Raw genomic sequence first — 18699 nt, 5'->3', positions numbered from 1 at the left:
GCCAGCATAATTTTGTACATAAGGTCAAAAGGTTTCTCTCTTAATGGGATAAGGATTTTCTCTGAAGCTTTAATGCTGAATGAATTCCTGTCCGTTATGCAAGTGAGTCATACACTGCATTTGTACATGAGCAACATAGCCAGCAGCCAGTCTACCAGAAATGTTTTCTACAGTACATTGACTTCACTGGTTTATTAAATTGACCATCTGATCTGATCAACAGGACCTTCAAAGTGAAATGGGAATACCCAAAGCCATGAGTTTTTGCATGTTCTTACCTATTTGCCCCAAAAATTACAAATTACTGCTGTGGAAAATTCTAATCTAATAGAGCTTCCACACATTTTGAAATAATTTTCATAGGTTGATGTTGTCTATTTAATCTTCTAAAGTGAATCTAAAGCCTTGTGCTGTTTTTTTTTTTCCTGGCAGTTTTTAAGAATACATTTATCTTGAATTGCTTTGTGAATGTCATGCCCAAGGCAAGGCCAACTGCATGAGATGCTTTCATAACTAAAGAGCACAATTTAATTCCAGTAGTTCCTGCTCTGCAGTGTGTAAACCATGAGTGGAAAGGTTCTTGTTAAGGGTGGTCACGTTTGTGCCAGAGCTGGTGGTGGAGATGCATATTTGGACAGCTGGGAAAGCATTTGTACAATGGGATTTTTTCAGTGTGGTTGTTGGGTGTTGTGAACTGAACCATGGGTTGATAGACATCTTTCACACAGCCATAATGCTCTATTTTGAGACTTTGCTTCTTGTCTGAGACATGAATAACAAATTCAGAGTTAAAAGTAGTTGTTGCTTGGTAGTAAATCCTGAGCAAACTCTTTAATACCCGTTAAATAAAAAAAAAAAAATACCTGAATATTATTAATTCTCTGAGGGGAAATTTTTTAATATTTACACTGAGCTTCTTTTCAGAGAAACAGAGGGCTGGGGACTAGGTGAGGGGAGAGCAGAAGCCACTCTATACTAGCCTGATATATAGTTATAAAATTTTCCTGTCTTTTGGGTCCTTCCCCCAAACCCCAACCCTTTTGTCCTTCCCATTCTCCTGCTGAAGTTGCAGATCTGAGTCTTGAAAGTATTTTGCACCATTCTGTCAGTGCTTTGTGCAGGCTTAATCTGTGATGTACTCAGGAGAGAAACATTTCTTCTGTATGAAAATAGCAGTCAAAATAATAATTTTGTATTTTGAAGTCTGTTCTGACAAATAATTGGGTGGTGGGCAATATTTGCTAATAGTTTATTTTTCCTACTTAGAAATTATGTCAGACTTTTTATACCCCAGCCTGTGGCTCAGTGGGAAATAAGCACTTCCTGCTGAAGTTGCAGATCTGAGTCTTGAAAGTATTTTGCACCATTCTGTCAGTGCTTTGTGCAGGCTTAATCTGTGATGTACTCAGGAGAGAAACATTTCTTCTGTATGAAAATAGCAGTCAAAATAATAATTTTGTATTTTGAAGTCTGTTCTGACAAATAATTGGGTGGTGGGCAATATTTGCTAATAGTTTATTTTTCCTACTTAGAAATTATGTCAGACTTTTTATACCCCAGCCTGTGGCTCAGTGGGAAATAAGCACTTCATGGCAAATATGGTTTCTGTGTCACAGAACTTAAAGAATAAATTTCTGTTTTTTTATTTGTGGTTGCATGGACTTTCTATTCACAAAATAGGAAATGGCATAAGGAAGGATATTCTGCCTTCGTCATTGCTCATCATTTTGCAAAGCAGCCAGAATGGGAATAAAACCAGTCTTTGATCAGTTTTACTGCTGCTGTTAAAAATCATAGCTTATTTGCAGCTGCCTAAATCTCACTTACCTGCTCTCCTAACTGGCAACATTTCAATTATTTCAATATGTGTCAGATTTATGTATCTCTCTCTTTGTGGATCTCTGTGTTCACTATCTATTGCATTTTCTTCTAAAAGCATCATTTCAAAGCCAAAGAGTCTGAGAAGAATTCCCAACTGGATTAAAATATCCATACCTTTAAATGTATGTAAAGTTCGTTCAGAGGCATATTAATTGGGAATTTTCCAGTAATTTGAGATTGTCTTCCTTTTCTGAAGTCAGTGGGGGAGAAAAGTGGCATTGACTGCAAGAGATTCCCAGGTATTTGTGTGTTCTGTACATTTTTAATGGGATAATCTGGAATATTCTAATCTTCTCTATATTTATTATGTAAACAATCTCTTGATCTTTGATTTGAATCTACCTTTCAGGATTTCCCCCTCAGAATCCTGAAATAGCAGCATCATTCACGGGTTCTTCTGCATCTTTAGGCATAATGAATAAATTAGAGCCAGTAATTTGGCAATGCTGATGAGAAAGGGCTCTGATACGAAATGCTGGCTTTGCTAATTCATTGACACCAGCCCCATAACCAAGGTGCAGCTTTGAAGGAGGAGATGCTGCACAGGTTTCTGGTAAACAACAATTAAAAGTGGCATGTTCAGTACTCTGTGCTCTCTGAATGTCAGCCCAAGATAGGAGTTGTGCTAAATTTAACAAATGTATAATATATACAGGTCATATCAGGACTTTGTGGTGGGGTTTTTTTTTACATGGGAACAAACAATCGTGACAAGGAAGCTTTTATAAACTTAATCGTAATGGTTCAGTTCTGTTTGGGTATGATATAGAAATAATTGGATGACTGTTAACTGAAGTTTGACTTTTTAATGATTTACCAAAAGTTATCTGAATCACTCAAGGTTAGGAATTAATTGCAAAGAAAAATTCAATTATGTATAGCAAATACTAATTATTATAGTAATTTCAGATTTTACTTCAGTCCTAACCAATCAATCACAGGGCAAAAGTGCACTTTACCAGCCATAAAAAGTTGAGGGATATTCTTAGGAAGCCACCAATTCCAAGTAGGGTATATTTGGTATAATTGAAGCAATGCTAAGAGTTAAAAATGTAAAACAACAGGCACTGACAGACCCACTTGGTTTATTTTAATTGAGACAAATGGAGTAAGAAGTGAAAATGTAAAATTCAAATTCTCTGACCTTGAGTTGACTGAACAACACTTCTTAGGGATACTAATGCCTGAACACGTGGAGTTTTTAATTGAACAAACACTTCTTTCCAGTCACTGCTTGAATTTGTGATAATGTTTCAGTGTTAGGATTCCTGCTTTGGCAGCTGATCTTTGTGTTCTCCAGCCCTTCCATCTGGTCCAACTGGAAACTACTCTCATTTTTCAAATATTAACTATCCCCCCTCCTCATATATGCACCTGTGTTCTGGCTTTTTTATGGGGAAACCAAGCAGTTCATGTTTCAGTCATGCTTCACCTGTTCCTGTGTGCTGGCATCAAAACAGGAAAAGTGGGGATAAACTACTTTGGAACTGCAAGTTTCATAGTCACAGAGCCACAGTATTGTGTAAGGTTCCTTTTGGGTTTTCTTCCATGTGTTTATTTGCTCATGAGACCTAATCTATACCAGGCACTGAAGGAAGCATCTTTAAAGGAAAAGCATAGAAAGGTTTTTGACTACAAGAAAGGGACAAAATGAGATTGAATAGAAAAATTTTAATGGCTACAAATTATCTTTTTAAGGGTTTCCTTTCCACCAGAGTCCTTCCTGCAGCAGAGCTGGGGCTGTCCACATGTGCTGGAGTAGATCCCTAAGATATAGGCTGTAAAATTTCAAATTTCTGTTTCCTGACAGCCAGAAACAGGAGCTTGTCAAAGATGCTGAATTTGTGGAGGACTAAGAGGATCCACTGACTGTTTTGTCTCTGTTGCAGAATGGGGCAATCACAACTCTGTGCTTTGATCTTTCATGGAAATAATTTAAATAGTTGTCTTCTAATTAGTTAGTTTTTTAATAATATCTGTGACTTATTGGTCAGTTGAAAAAAAAATTAATTACATTCATTGTTTTCCAAGTAAACAGCCATATGCTTAATGAAATTTATAACAGATTCTTAATTTTTGACTTCTCTGAATCATCGTTACCCTTTTTTCCTGTGCTTAAGCAATGATGTGGTTTATTTTACATAATTTATGTGAGTCTGCAGAGCTTTAGATTTCACCATTTCAATGGTAGTACTTGAAACCTTTGTGATTACTGGTGATACATATTTTTCAAAAATCTCCTGTTTAGCCTGTGTAAGGGTGCACAACATCTGTGAACATTTCAACACAAATTTTAACTTTCAGTTCTGCATATGGATAAAGTTGAATTGTGATTTGTGAATTCCAGATTTAGTTCTTAGATGGAACTGCTGAACAAATGTTTTTAGTACAATGCAAAAACAAGGACGGGGAAAATAAATAGTTGTGGATAATAGCAAACCTGTAAGGAAGAGTATAGAAAAGTAACTGATAATGACCTGTTCAAAGCTTCTGAATATGTTCAACCACATATAGCTGATAACATATGGAAAAACTCTGAACTCAAGGCCTGTATACATTAGAAAAAATGAGTATTTGCAGTATGTAAAAATTGAAATTACTGTCTGCTCTGAAGGGACATTGCAGATGCTACTGACAGCACTTTTATGTTCCTGTATCTTGGTTTTAATTTCTAAATGGCAGGTAATGTGCCAAGCTAATTCAGGCTGTATCGCTTTCATTTTTACTTTTTCCACTTGCACAACAAAAAACATTTTGTCCTTAAGGCTGATAATTAGTGTCAGTTAAAAATAACATTGTTGCCTGGCTGAAATAGGAGGAGAATGAGGGATGTGCATGGATGGGATAATACTTACTGTCAAAAGGATGACTTTTTAGTGAGTTGTACCAATCCAGAGAGGTCTGACTTGGCTGTATTCAATAATTTCAGCTTTTTCCAGCACTTTTAGGTTGTTTTGATGGCTGTTTCGGGTTCTGGGTTAGTTTGTTATGTTTTCATTTGTTTGGAGGTTTTTTTTTAATTGTAGCATTTTTGCATCATCTTTGCAGTGCCATAAAACGGTGGATATGTAAGTTAGTTACTGATTTTTTTTTTTTTTGGGGGGGGGGGGATCTTTTTGGTTTGGGTTTTTTTTTAGGTTTTTTTTTATCACAACACAGAAGTAAGAATTAAACAAGTACCTGAGGGGGCCTGTCTTCAATGACTGCCTGAGTTAACAGCCAGAAAAATCTCAGTGCCATATAAAATCACATTGCAGCTCACAACCAACCCTTTTTTACTTAATCTACAGCCATCTGCACATTGTTCAGCTGGATAAATTGTAGCACAAAAAGTCTGATTAAACAGCTGAAAAGGGATGCTGCTTCAGAAGTGAGGATTTAAAGAACAAAAAACCCCTTTACATTTGATTTTACATAGTAAAGAAACTCCAGTGATAATAAATGAACAAAAGTTGTTTGCACATTCTTGTTATGTCATGCTTGCAATGTTTTGAGCAAATAAAGAACTTGACAATAGCCACTGTAACCTGGTTTCCAGACTATTTCACTCTAAAAATTCATATCAGAGCCTTGATTTTGTAACTGCACCTAAATAAATTATGCATAAATAGAAAACTTATTGTTTGCAAACGGAATTAATGTTAGAAACTGCTGGTTTTCACTCTGATGCTGGAATGTGCTTTGAATAGAAACCTTGATAGCGGAACTAGAAAACCAGCTGAGGTTAAATAGTGAGTTACAAACTGAAAAACTTCAATATTTTCTGTTTGTATACACAGACATGAAACTTCAGCAACAAAAGCATGCTGATAACTCAAGTGTGTCTTGCCTCAGGTTTTGCGTTAGTGAATATTGCTGGATATTGATCCTACCAGCTATCCTTGATAAACAGTAGACAAAAATTATCCAAGGGACTGCAGGGATTGATTTTGCTGTTGTTGTGTGTGACTTGGTAACAGAGCTGCATGATTTGACAAGCAGCAGCCCACAGTAAATTAGTTATTTGCTCTTGCTCTGCTGAAAGAAGTGCACTGCAGTGGTGGCCACCTGGAAAAATCACTGTACTAATGTGAACAAGCTGTTCAACTTTTACAGAAAATACAAATACCAGTGTATCTCTACATCTATTCAGCTGTATATAGACTAAGTACATTGGAAGACTGTTATTTTTTTCACTTGAAGTTTCTCCTGTGTTGCCAAAAAGCAGGAAGACTGACAGCTTGGATGCTGTAGTGTGGCAGGAGGGGAAGAAGGAATGCACTGACTCTGTTATTGTCCTGTGTCCCTCACTGTCATAGGATTTGTCCTCAAAATGTGTGTCACATCCTAAAGGCACTATCACAAACTGTTGGCCTCCTTTCTTGGACAATGTAGCTTTTCTTTGCTTGCTACATTTATTTTTTTTTTCCTACTTCTGGGAGTCAGCTTCAGCTCAAACATTTTGCATTCATTTGCCTTGGAAGACGTTCATTGCTCTTTACACATGATCAACCTTAACTGTTTCAACAATCAAATATATTGAATGGGGGCGAGTTTTGTTTGAGTGAAAGCCTTGGTCTGCTCTATTTGATGAATGTAAAATTTCAGCATTGGTTGCTTGCATCTTCCTACAGCTGAGGAGGTTTTTCTGCAGCTGGAAGAGAAGTGTGGTGGGTTTTTTTTATGGCTGAGTGTTTCCTCAGTGTGCTGAAAATGCACATCTTCCTGGGTTTGGAAGAGGTCTTGTGTGAGCAACAAATGGAGGAGAGTGAAGCCATACTGCTTCACTTATAAACTTGTGCAATATGAAATGCCTTGTGCTACTCGTGGAATTTGTGGAAAATTGAGAAGGAGAAATCCTTTGTGAGGAAGCTGTGGCAAACGTTGGCCACCAATTTACAAAGGAGCACAACTGTGTGCACAGCACAATTGTGTTTTAAGGATTTCCATGGCCATTTCTTATAGCAGAAGAGCAGTTCTGGCATAATAAGGGCTTGCTATATGTTTGTCTTTGAAAATTCAGTTTCTAGAATTGTTGTTACTCCTGTTGGAGCCCTGAAAAATAAGTATAAGCTAAGAGAAAAAATTTTAGTCATAGTGCTCAATGAAAGTTTCCAAGTTTTTGCACTACAGTAGATTGTGGATATTTTTCAATAATAAGAAATCTGGCTCAAATTGTTGAAAATATGTGATTCTATTTGCATATATTAATACAGATTATAATATATGTAATATAATGGCTCAGAAATTCTCAAAATATAGGAATTAGTTTGGGTTTTTTTCTTTTCGAAGATTGTTTTCCTTAGGCTTCTGAACAAAAGCACTTAAATTTATGCTTTGAAATAATTGAAACATTTTAGAATATCGTTATTATTTCAATATAGATTATGTCCCCTTTGAGAACTCATAAAGTGGAGATCCAAAATCTGAAGATAATCACCATTACTTCCTCTGAGGCAGGTTATTAATCAGTAACACATTCAGATATAAACCATAAAGTATGTTCTGTAATGAAACTGTTCCTGTAGAGGTTTAGTATCATTTTATTCAGTCAATTATTAAAGCATTTGTGCTGAGAAATATAATTTCAAGAGTGATCAATAAGAGGTTTTCTCTGGCATGACATGGCCTAGGAATCACAAGCAGGAGTGAATACATGGAGATTTCTGAGGAGGTTTGTCTTGAATACAAAAGAAAGTGTGTGGGTGTTTAAAAACTTGAACTACACTTGCTTTTTGCAAGTCTGAGTAATAATGCAAATGGGACAAGATTTCCTTTAGCCAACACACTTTGCTATTTCTTCCTAAACCTTAAGGTGGAGAATAATATAAAAAAATTTGTATCAGTTTAGAAGTCTTAGAAAAACTTTTGTAGAATATAAGGTCATTCTGTGTCACAGAATAACTTAGGTTTTTAAGAGCAGCGGTATTCAAAAGGTTCTGAAAAAATGTGCCAACCAAAATTAGTGTTATGTGAGGCTTTTTTTGGGCAAAGCACTTTGGAGGCTACTCACAAGCTTAAGTTCTTGCTAAATGGGGGGAAAAACCCAAAAAATTGGATGGCAAAGGCAGTAATGTTAATGACAAAAGTTATGACTGACACCTTTGTTTAAGGGAAAAGGGAAAGGAGGAAAAACTCCCATGAAAGGAGAGGCACCACTTGGAGATTTTTCCGTCCTCAGTAGTTCCAAGAGAAGCCATGAAGATGGATTGGCTTTTGAGCTTCACTGCTCTTGGAAAACTCTTGCAGGGCTCTTGGCAGAAAGGGAGGATTTTTTGGAACTCCAAAATGTCAGCTTCCTTAGTTTTGGATATCAAATTCTGAGAAATTTTAGATCTAAGTTAACAAAGATTGACTGTTCGACATGTCTCACAGTCCCATAGTGATAGATGTAGTAGATGTGCTGATAGTTCTCTCTTTAAAGGTCTTTTGAGATTTTTTTTTTCACCCCCCTTAATTTTACTTTCAGGAGTCTCATCAGATCCCAGGAGAATAATCTGCTGGGAAGAACCTTGAGATGACTAAGGTTGCTGACCTGGAGATAGTTGCCTATTGAGCAGGCATTTCTGGGAATCCTTCTATCCTGCAAAGTAAATACCCCAGCAAGGGAAGGTGATCCTTGGGAGCCAACCTGCTGCAGTGAGCTTGTGCTGTTCTAGCTGTGTATCTAGGGACGTGTGTGCTAACAGCAGAATAAATTATGTAAAACGGGTCTCCTACCTACCAGGGAAACATCTAACACAGTCAAGGACTGCACTTGAAATGTCTCTCTTTAAAGAGAAGTTGCTTCAAAGGGATACTGATCAAAGCATGAATAAATTCCCAAAGGACATGGAAATGTATGCATAGAGAGATTATACTCCAAATGCTAACAATGAATGTTTAGTTATTTGGAATCTGGCTATTATATAATAATAGTTATGGATGTGAAATGTCTTAATTTTGCAGTGACAGCTTGACTGTATTCCCAGATGTTAAATATTTCAAAGCTTATCTTACATATATTCATAAACAAGATGAAAGTGTTAATTCTAATTAAAATGATGCACAGTTCAGTAGCAGCCCTAATAAAGTCCCTGTGGAACGGTGAATTTAATAGCAGTCTATCTTTTATGCAGAATCAAAATGTAGATTTCAATTTTACTGTAGACCAATCTTCAAGGAGAAACTGAGCAGTCAAGATGGAAGAACTGAAAAATCACATTAAAGAGTTCTTTTCACTATGTGCAGCATTTTACATACCAGTATCTGTGTGTAATGGTAGTTCAGAAGGAAACTGGGGAAGGGGGGGAAGAGCAGGCAGGCAACAACCCTTCCTAAATGTAAGGAATATTCTAACGTCCTGAAGTACATTTTTCACTTGGTGAATATTTATAGGTCATGCTTGTGGTAATGTTCCTCATCATATTTGCCTGTTACAATTTTTCTTGCAATTCTTTTTAATCAATATTTGAAAAAACACTGTTTTTTTAATGTAATTTAATACTTACACACGTGCATGTTCAAGATGCCCTCATAAGGACAGCGAGAACTTCTGTGTGGAATCATTGGGAGGTGAGAGACTGGAATAGAAGATGTGAAAGTATTTTTTTATTTCAAGGCAGGATAAATTTTCCACCATATTTAACAGAAAAAAGACGGTAAAAACTGAGGAGGTGGCAGAGACCCTGGGGAGAGTCCAAGGGGAATGGCTGGAGACAGGGTTGGTTTGTAGCATTTAGGATACCAGAAAAGGCAAATTATGAGGAAATGTACATTTTTCTTTTCAAGATCTGAACAGGGATTCTTTGACATGTAGTAAATTAATAATACATTTCATAATTTCTGTGTATATTTCTCTTTGTAAACTAGGAATTATTACCATTTTGCCTATTTATCTCAGTTGTTTGATATTATATACCCAGTTACTGTAATTATCAGATCATGTTAAACCGTGTTAGTAAGAGAAATTCTGTGAAGGAATTTAATTTTGCAAAAAGTCTTTTTCAATTCTTAATAAAGACCTGAATTCTTTTCAGAAGAAAGTTCTGAGGCAAAATTTAGATTGATCAGATTTTTTTTTTCCTTCTGTAATCTTTCCTTACGAAACAGTAAGGAAACTGATAATGCAAAAAAAATATGATTATAAATTCTTAATGCAGTATAAAAAAATTAAAACTATTTTAAAAGGCTTTTGGATATATTGAAATTTTTTTTGTCTTTACTGCAATCATGCAAAATGTTTAACTCTTGTCAGAATATCAGATTCTAATCAAAAGGGATTAGTATTTGGGGTTTGAGGCATTCATGTTTGTTTTAAGTGTTTCACTTATATTGTTTTGGGTTGTATGGGCTACATTTTTTTTTTTAGCTTGATCAGATGACTAAAAGTTTGTAATCAAATTTCATGTTTGCAATTTTTTAATTATTGATGAAAATCCAAATATTTCTTGAAAAGTTCCCAAATAAACTACAATGTTTAACTGAAAAACCACTAAGCAATTATAGCAGAAGAGGATGAAGTCTGTATATCTTGTTAATATCCCAGAGGAAATGGCCGCCCCATTGACAAAATCCCATTACAGAGAATTTTCAGTGCTTTGCAGTGGTGGATGTCTCTGAATGGCTCCTTGTCAGTCTGTGGGGTCTGGCTGTCATTTTCCTGCTGAACTTCCTGAGATTTTCCCTGTGATCCATGGCACAGGTTAGCTGGAAAAAAGTCATTTTCACCTTTCTGTTCTATACAACTGATGTGCTTAATTGTTTATTAACTGTCATGTCCCAACCTGTTCATAGCCACCAAGAAATTTTGCAGTCGTGTCTGGTCAGCTGGCATCACCAAGTTTAGAACTAAAAATGCAAAAGGCATTGTTATTAATCATTATTAATCAGGATTAATCTGGTCGCAGGAGTGAGGTGGCACAGGGCCATATGAAACAAATCTTGCATTTCTCTCAAGTTAGACTTGAGTTATACTTGCAGATAATTAATGAAATATACTTCTTCTGGTCTGTGGACTTTTAAGGGGTTATTTAGAACATCCAGTGATAAATGCTGTTTTGTGTTCAAGAAAACACTACACACTAAACTCGAAATTTTCAATATCAAGCCATTTAATCATTAGCAACTCTGTGTTCTGAACCTGATGAGACTTTTAAAATTAATTTGGAGATGGGGTAATGGTAGAGTTTGGGGATAGTGAGTGAAAGATCTATAGTTTCCAAAGGAAAATAGTGGCTAATTTCCATTAATGGCATGCAAATCAGAAACAAGTCAGTGCTTGGCTAAGTAATCGTTCATACATCAGGAAAAAAAATCTAGTCATCCACTTTAAAGCTCCATAATCCTCCACTTTTGTGATTTAATACTTATCCAGCACTTCTCCATAGAGTTTGTTGGATGCTTTGTTTTAGGGTTTTGTTGGTTTGTTTTTTAAGTATAAATGTGCAATATATGAAGCAAAGTTTCAAGGAAAACCTACTCTAAGAGTTCAGGACATTTTATGCTACAGATCTGACACATGCAGATGGATTATTGTGGCATTTTTAAACTTGGAAATAACTTTGTGCTGTGTATAAATCTAAAAATGCCCTAACACAAACTCTTTTGAGGAGAAAAGCCTTGCTTAAACTGAGTTCCTTCTCCAAGGGAGAAATTCAGCTAAATGAGAATGAATTTTACAGCAACCCACTCGTGTTCTAGGTAGCTGTTGCAAAAGAAGTAATGACAATATAAATGTAAAAATCTGCAAGTAATTTTCAGATTGCTCTCCGTGAACATACTCTGTTGTTTTAAAAATACAGGTCATGCTGTATTTTTCACTGTAGCCTGTGAAGTAATCTTTTTTTTTTTTTTGAACAGTAAAGTAAAAATGTGAGCAAGCTCTCCATGGATAAAATTATAAGATTTCATAAAATACATTGCCTGTTCTAATGATCCCAAACTAACCTCTTCATTTTAAAAGGCAGCCTTGAGATTGCTCTTATCCCGTGAGTGTTGAATTGGAATAAATTTCTGCGTGGCAGAATTGTAGGAGAAAAAGATCCACAGATGAAATACTGTTTGATATCTTACCACTCTGGTACCAGTGCCTAAGTTATCTTATATTGTCAACACACTTTTTAAACATTTTCCAGTCTTTTCACCTCTTCTCACCAGTGCTGTGGTGTCCAAGCAAGGATTCCTAAATGTGATTCTGACTCTTCTGCATATATCTAGGAACTATTGCATTGTAAATGTCTTGTGAAAGCTGCAATTTTGTGATTAGAAAGAAGCATTTTACCCACAGTGTGAAAACTCTCATTTCAAAATTCTAAAATTTTCAAAGGTTTTTTTGGTTATTGCTGTGAGTTGTGGTTGGTTGGTTTTGGTTTTTTTCCCTGAAGCAGCATTCAGTCTTCTTAGCAATAAAAGTAATATAATTTGTAAGAAATAACAAGCAGTGGTGGAATCTACTGGGCAGTAATATTTACAGTTAGTAAGAAAAGGAATTGTATAATAAAATATTTTCCTTCAAGAGAAAGCTGTGAAACTTATCTTTGTTTCTGATTTATGGACTTTCCTACACTTTAGGAATAAATTAGGTAAACCTGAAAGAGCTGAAGGCTCAGTGGCTATAAAACAACCTATTGATTTTTGACTAAATCTCTGTCTTCAGTAGTTTTTACAGTTGCCTGCATCCAAAAAAGCCCACAGTGTAGCTACTACGGAAGCAATTTAAGTAATTGGTGTTTGATTGGCTCTTTATACCTACACCTTATCCCTCTTTACCTAAGTGTTAATAGTAGCAGCAGAGCAATGTAACCTGAAAATCAAGGACAAGGGCACAATGAAACTTCTGTTAATGTAGAAGTGAGTGGTAGTTACAGTAAAGATATTCAAGTACTGCTTTTTTTTTTTTTTTTTTTTTTTTTTTTTTGCTTTGAGAGCATCAGCACTTTCACTTTTCCACATAGATTCTCCTGGGTCTTTCTGCAGCTACCTTATTTTCCCTTTTGGTAGGGACTGAGATTGTGCTTTCTTGTTAGCTTTTGTGGAGATGATTTGTTGTTTGTTGTAGGGGGGTTATTTTGTTTATCAAGAGGACTTCAGCAGAGATACAAACCATGGGCATTCTGAGGAACAAATGGATTACAGTGGCTGTCATTCCTGAGAAAAGTCCATGATAAAGCTATTGCAATAATAATACATAGCTCTTTATCTCAAAAAGGACTTGTGCCTCAGAGAATGGCAAGATCTCAATTCTACTTTGAGCAATTAGCTGTGGCAGGTTTCTTGAAAAAGGGGTAACTTGAAAGAAACCTTCAAGTATTTTTCTTTATTAGACTTCTGTGCTAGTGACAGTGGGAAAATGCAATGAATTCTTAAAAGTGTTTTAAAAATCAGTAGACTGTGCAGTTTGAATATATTGAGTATGCAGGAGATGAGTGGTGTTGTTTTCAGCTTTACAATCTTAGTAATCTTGCTTTTAATGCCCTGCTAAAATCATCAGCTTAAACATATTACTGTTTAACCCCTTCTACATGTCTTAAAGTAGGTTTTATTTGGTCTGAAATGTTACTACACTGCTGTACTCTGACCTTCTTGGAGCATTCCTTCTGCATCCAGACTGTGCTGTAGCAGGGTGGAATGGAGGCAAAACTGTTTTTTTAATATGTGGAAAACAGTTTGTGAGTGTATTTGAAAACTGTTTTAGCTTCCCTGCAGAATTACAGCAGTCATATTTGTGAAATTTAAAAATAGCGACAAATGAGTGAATGTATTTTATTTATTAGCAGCATCCCGGAGATATTTCACTCTTTACATTTAAATATTGTCAGGACATGACATTTCAAAAAATAGTAATTCCCCTGGGAGAGTGTTGTGGCACAGCTTGCCATAGTCAGTGTTCATAATGCATTTGCCAAGGAGTGTTTATGTGCCTTCTTGCTCAGGTTGTGACTCTCCTCTTCTGAGGGGATGTCTGCTGGTCAGTGAATTTCTCATTCTTTCAGAACAAGCATTTGCATATCAAAGGCCTGATAGGAGTAAACACACTTTATACTTCCATCTGTCATTCTCTTCCCACTGAGACACAAAGTAAGAACAGTGTAGCAAGCAAGAGGTTTATTTTTTTGTTCTTTAATTCTATACCAATTTACTTTGAAATATGAAGGATGCCTGGATACAGTTTTCCATAGTTGTGTTTCTTTCTATTAAGGTCTCTTGACTGAAGCTGCCCTAAAAATGAAACCAGTACTCTGGAAAAGCTGCATTTCTGAGGCAAAAAGAAAGAACACTTTCATTCTTAATTTCTTAACTCTGTATTTTGTAGTACTTAAAAAGAAATAATATCAGAACATCTTTAGTCTTTGTCCAGTAACAGAACTTGAGCTCTACACATCTTCTTGCAAATTAAATGTTATTAGTATTGTTTTCTAAAGCAGGCAAAAATTTTCAGTGTCTATGGGAAACAAGATCAGGTTTTGTTTTCATTTCTGCTTCTCTTGCACTGGTTCCCAATAGAAATTTTTCTTTGTAATTTCAAGGAATGAACTTGTTCATAAACCAGAATTAGGGCTATGTTAGAGGGTTAGCAGCAGTGATCAAAGTGCCCATTCAGCTTGTGCATTCAAGTTTATTTGTAATTCTGAACTCATTCATTTAGGGGGAGTTTAGGTGAGCATCCAGCTCACATCTGTGCCCAGCCCAAGCAAGTCTGATGCTAGCAGGATGTCACTGGTGTGAGGAGCAGCTGCATGAGGATCCCAAGGTGAAAACAGTTCCTCTACTTATTTAACCCCTTCTGGGATGGTCTCCACAGGCTCAGCAAGGAAAACACTATTGGGAGTCTGCTCTCTCCCATCCCAGTGTGTGCTTCCATTGAAGCAACAGATCTCCCCCTTCAGTTTGCATCATGGAATTTTCAGAATGAGAAATCCAGATTCAGTGCTGAGTTTTCTAGTCTCTCTCCCCTTTTCATCATTTCTGAAGCTCTGCTGTTCATCACTTGACAGGAGTTCATTGTATGAGACCAAAGAGAAGATCATCTGAAGTTTCTATTTATTGTAGCTTGAAACCAAATCTGGATTTGCTGCCAAAGAATTTTATTATCTTTGATGGAAAGGATGAGTCCACAAACTCTTTGGAGCGTGTATCTCATATTTTCACTTAAACTTTTACAGTACCAAGCCCAGTAGGGTCACAACCTCTACTGGGTTCTTTGAGCAGTATTTTAAAGCTATAAACTTCTAAGGTGTCTGCTTGGTGTTCAGAATGCTGGATGCAGCCAAAGGCCTCACTCTCTGTTGTCCTTATAAGTTATCTTTTTGACAGAGGTTAGTGTAGGAAAAAAATATTCAACTGAAAGTCATCAATCAGCTCTTGTGTCCAGTAAAATAAAAAAGCTGCTGTGAAAGACCTGTAAATGAAGCTGGAGGTTTTCCTTTTCCCCTCAGTAGAAGTTTCACAGGATAAATTAATCTGGCAAGAACCACTGTGCAACCACATGGGCTCAGTCAGTGAACAGGTGTAGCTACTGAACTAAATTATCTTCTGTCATGTGGGGATGCGACACAGCAAACTTTATTTTTAAGTGCCAGGACAAATATGTCAAAAATAAGTCTCTAATTTGACAAAATGCACACAAAGAGAACATCTTAGAACATTTTACCAGTTTCCTTCATCATTTTATTTATGCTTCTAATTTCTCATAACAGCAGCACTGAAATTATTAGAAGAATATGTTCGTTTTTTGGCGTTTCTTTTCCCAGGCTTTGGCTTGTAGAGCTTTCTTCTGATGGACCTATTCATGATAGGATTTTGAAATAGAGTGGCTTACAAGGGGATTGTTGTTAAAAAAGCAGATGCCTGTGTTTCCTAAGGAGAGGGACTTGTTTCATAAGTGGAGTTTTTGATCTTGGAGATCATGACTTGAAATTTGTCCTCTGTTTTACTTGAAGGGGACACAAGTGACCCAATGAAGATTACTTCATACAAATTGTGTTGTAAATTATGACAGTGATGTAAAGTGGCATCCAGTTCTTACAAGGCCACTTGATAAAGAACTGAGGTATTATTCAAGTTGAGTTAAAAAACCAAGAGAATATGAGAAGACCCTGAGCCTTATTATACTGACCAAAAAGTCCAGTAGACTTTTCATAAAAGAGAGAGAAATCTTTGGAAGCTCTCAAGGCTGTTGTCCTTTTTAGTGATAACTTGATATGTTGCTTTTCTTTCAGTTAAGCTGGGTGTTTTCCACTTTGAAAGCCACAAACGATGGTCTTTGAGAAAGAGGAAACAAATCTTACTTTCTAACTGATGTCAGTGAAAACCACCCTAATGCTTGCACCATGTTTATAATTTGTAATGGTCATGATTTTTGTTCCAATTGAACTTAAGATATAAAACCCTTTGCATTATTATAAAGATTTTAACCTCTGACTTCATGGTTAAAAAGACATACATGTATCATTGGTATTTTTCAGAAGTACATATCAGGCAATTGAATTAGATGATTGTTGTAGTTCCCATCTGTTCTAATTAACAATATTTGAATATTAGCTAAGCATTTGTTTTCAGTTTTGACCTGGATATTCAAAGATAGTGATGGCAAATTTATATTTGTTATTGTAAAAAAGAGAACAAAACCCACCACACTCAAAAACACCAAAGAAAGAAAGTCTTGAGATTTTTTTTGGTTTCTACCTTAAAAGAATTAAGAATTAAATAGAATTAAAAACCTTAATACCTTAATTCTACCTTAAATAGAATTAAATATTCTATTTATTATTTAGAAAATTGAAAGGGGAAATGATGCTTTGAAAAGTCTAAATATCATTTCAATTTTACATTATTTCAAGTCTTTTTTTGGTCAAATGAAATAAATGAGCATATTAATCTCCCAATACATTTATTTTTTTTATTATTATTTCACAAAGCATTTTGACATTTTGAAAGGGCTGGATTAGTTTAGAAGTCACTCTTTGGTATTACTTTCTCATAAACTTTGAGTACATTTGGGTAATGAATAGGGACTGTAAATAAATGATGCAAATTAGGACAGAAATATCTTTACTGGGCCTTCATTCTGTGTTTTGCTGCAGGTGGCAGCAAAGTCAAGAAACATTATGCAAATAGAGACACATTGAACAATTTCAGATCTGTGAAAAACATAACATTCTGATAAAACTTAATGGCACATAAATAGCTTCCAACATGACTGATAAATTTAAAATGCTTTGCTGAGGCAGAAGAATGAGTGGTTGTTTGTATATTTGCTAGACTTTGGGGGAATTTTACCAAATATCTTGTTGGTAATGGAAAAGTAAAAATTTTTTTTTTTTCTTCCCAATTTCACATGGATTAGATTAAAATGCAGTCAGTGTTGCTGCTTTTAAGTTGTAAGGTAAGATTTTTCAAAAATATTTCTGTACATCCCTCCATATATCAGCAGAATAGCCCACAGAGTCTCTGGCAAGGCTGGAAACTTAATTAAAGGAGTTCCATATTTTACATTAAAAAGTCTTTAAGCTGTCTTATCCCTCAGAAGACATTGAAATGGTATTGTAGCAATAAGTTAAAAAGATCTGCCTGGATTATTCAAACAATGAAACAGTTCAAACTGATCTTATCCATTGTAGCTAACTTACCTTTACATAAAATGATAGCCTGGAGGTTAATGAGGGAAGATCATAAAATAGCTCCAGGAATCTTGGGCTTTACAAGGTCAGCAGTTTTGTGGAACTGGGTTAGACAAAGAAGGAATTTAAGCTGCCTGCATTTGTTTGGCCAATTGCAGTGTCAAAAGTGGAAAGTTGTTTTTTTTTAATGAGAGTACATCTATTACAGTATTGATTCAGCCTGCAGCTGAAGGGGGAAAAAGGATTGAAAGTTTTGTATTTAGCAGGGGGTTTCTTTGAGAAGATACTCAGATGATACAAACTGATCAGTCTGGAGGAATGAAGGGTTTGTGTTAGCATGGTGGAGTGATCATAACAAAAGTGAGAAGGCAGATGCTTTGTGTTTGTCAGGAAAAACAACCAGTGACATTCTTTAGAGAAATATTATCAATACTAAGGAAATAAATTATAAAGTAATACCCTTGATATATTTTGTCATTGTGTTTGTAGTATTTTAATTAATACAAAACCAGCACATCTTTACTTTTAATAGCCAAATGCTCTAAATGGTAGAACAGAAACCTGTTACATCTAACTGCTGTTTAAAAGCTGCTCTAAGAACTTTCCTAAAAACTGTTCTAAGAACTTTCCTAAAAACACACTTTCAGCCCATCTTGGTTCCCACAAGTGAATGCAGAGTAAATGAGTTGCTGCTGGGCAGTGCAGTGTCTACAGTCTTAGCTCTGAATTGGCTTTTTGAAATCATTTCTGCAGGCTTGATGGCAGGTGAGGGAGCTTTTCACTAGGAATAAAGAAATTATTCTTCAGATGTTTATGAATCAGGGAAGCACAAAAATGCCTGAGTGGAAAGGTGGTAATGAGAGTTGGTGTTTGAAGCCAGCTAGGGAGAGAGGAGCTGGTAGAATGCCGAGGGAGGTGAACTTGGGTAGACCATAAGCAGCTCTCAGGAAGACAAGGGGCTTGTATTTGAGGGTATAAAGAAGGGAAAAGGAGAAAAAAATGGGGATGCAAAGACCTGTAGAGGTGATCTTTGCAGTAATATTCTGAACAGGGAAGAGCAGAGCAAAATGTGTTGTCAAGGCAAGAGAGATTGTGTTGCAGTAATTCAGTCTTAATAAATGAACTTGAATGTCTTGGGGATGTAATAAAAAAACACAGCCACCATCTGTCTTCATGGAGGAAAAGGCAGCATTTTTATAGGAGTCTGGTCACTTAATCTGCTACATGAGTGGCTAAGACC

The 18699-nt window shown here is 36.0% G+C and overlaps 1 protein-coding gene across 2 annotated transcripts in view; it reads left to right on the top strand.

Annotated features, from left to right (window-relative positions):
• EPHA6 (EPH receptor A6) overlaps nt 1-18699 on the top strand; it is a 372812-nt gene that overhangs the window by 88814 nt on the left and 265299 nt on the right. The window lies entirely within an intron of this gene.

This window comes from Poecile atricapillus, chromosome 1, assembly GCF_030490865.1.
Source record: "Poecile atricapillus isolate bPoeAtr1 chromosome 1, bPoeAtr1.hap1, whole genome shotgun sequence".
Classification (NCBI taxonomy): Eukaryota; Metazoa; Chordata; class Aves; order Passeriformes; family Paridae; genus Poecile; species Poecile atricapillus.
This window is presented reverse-complemented; position numbering and strand designations above follow the sequence as displayed.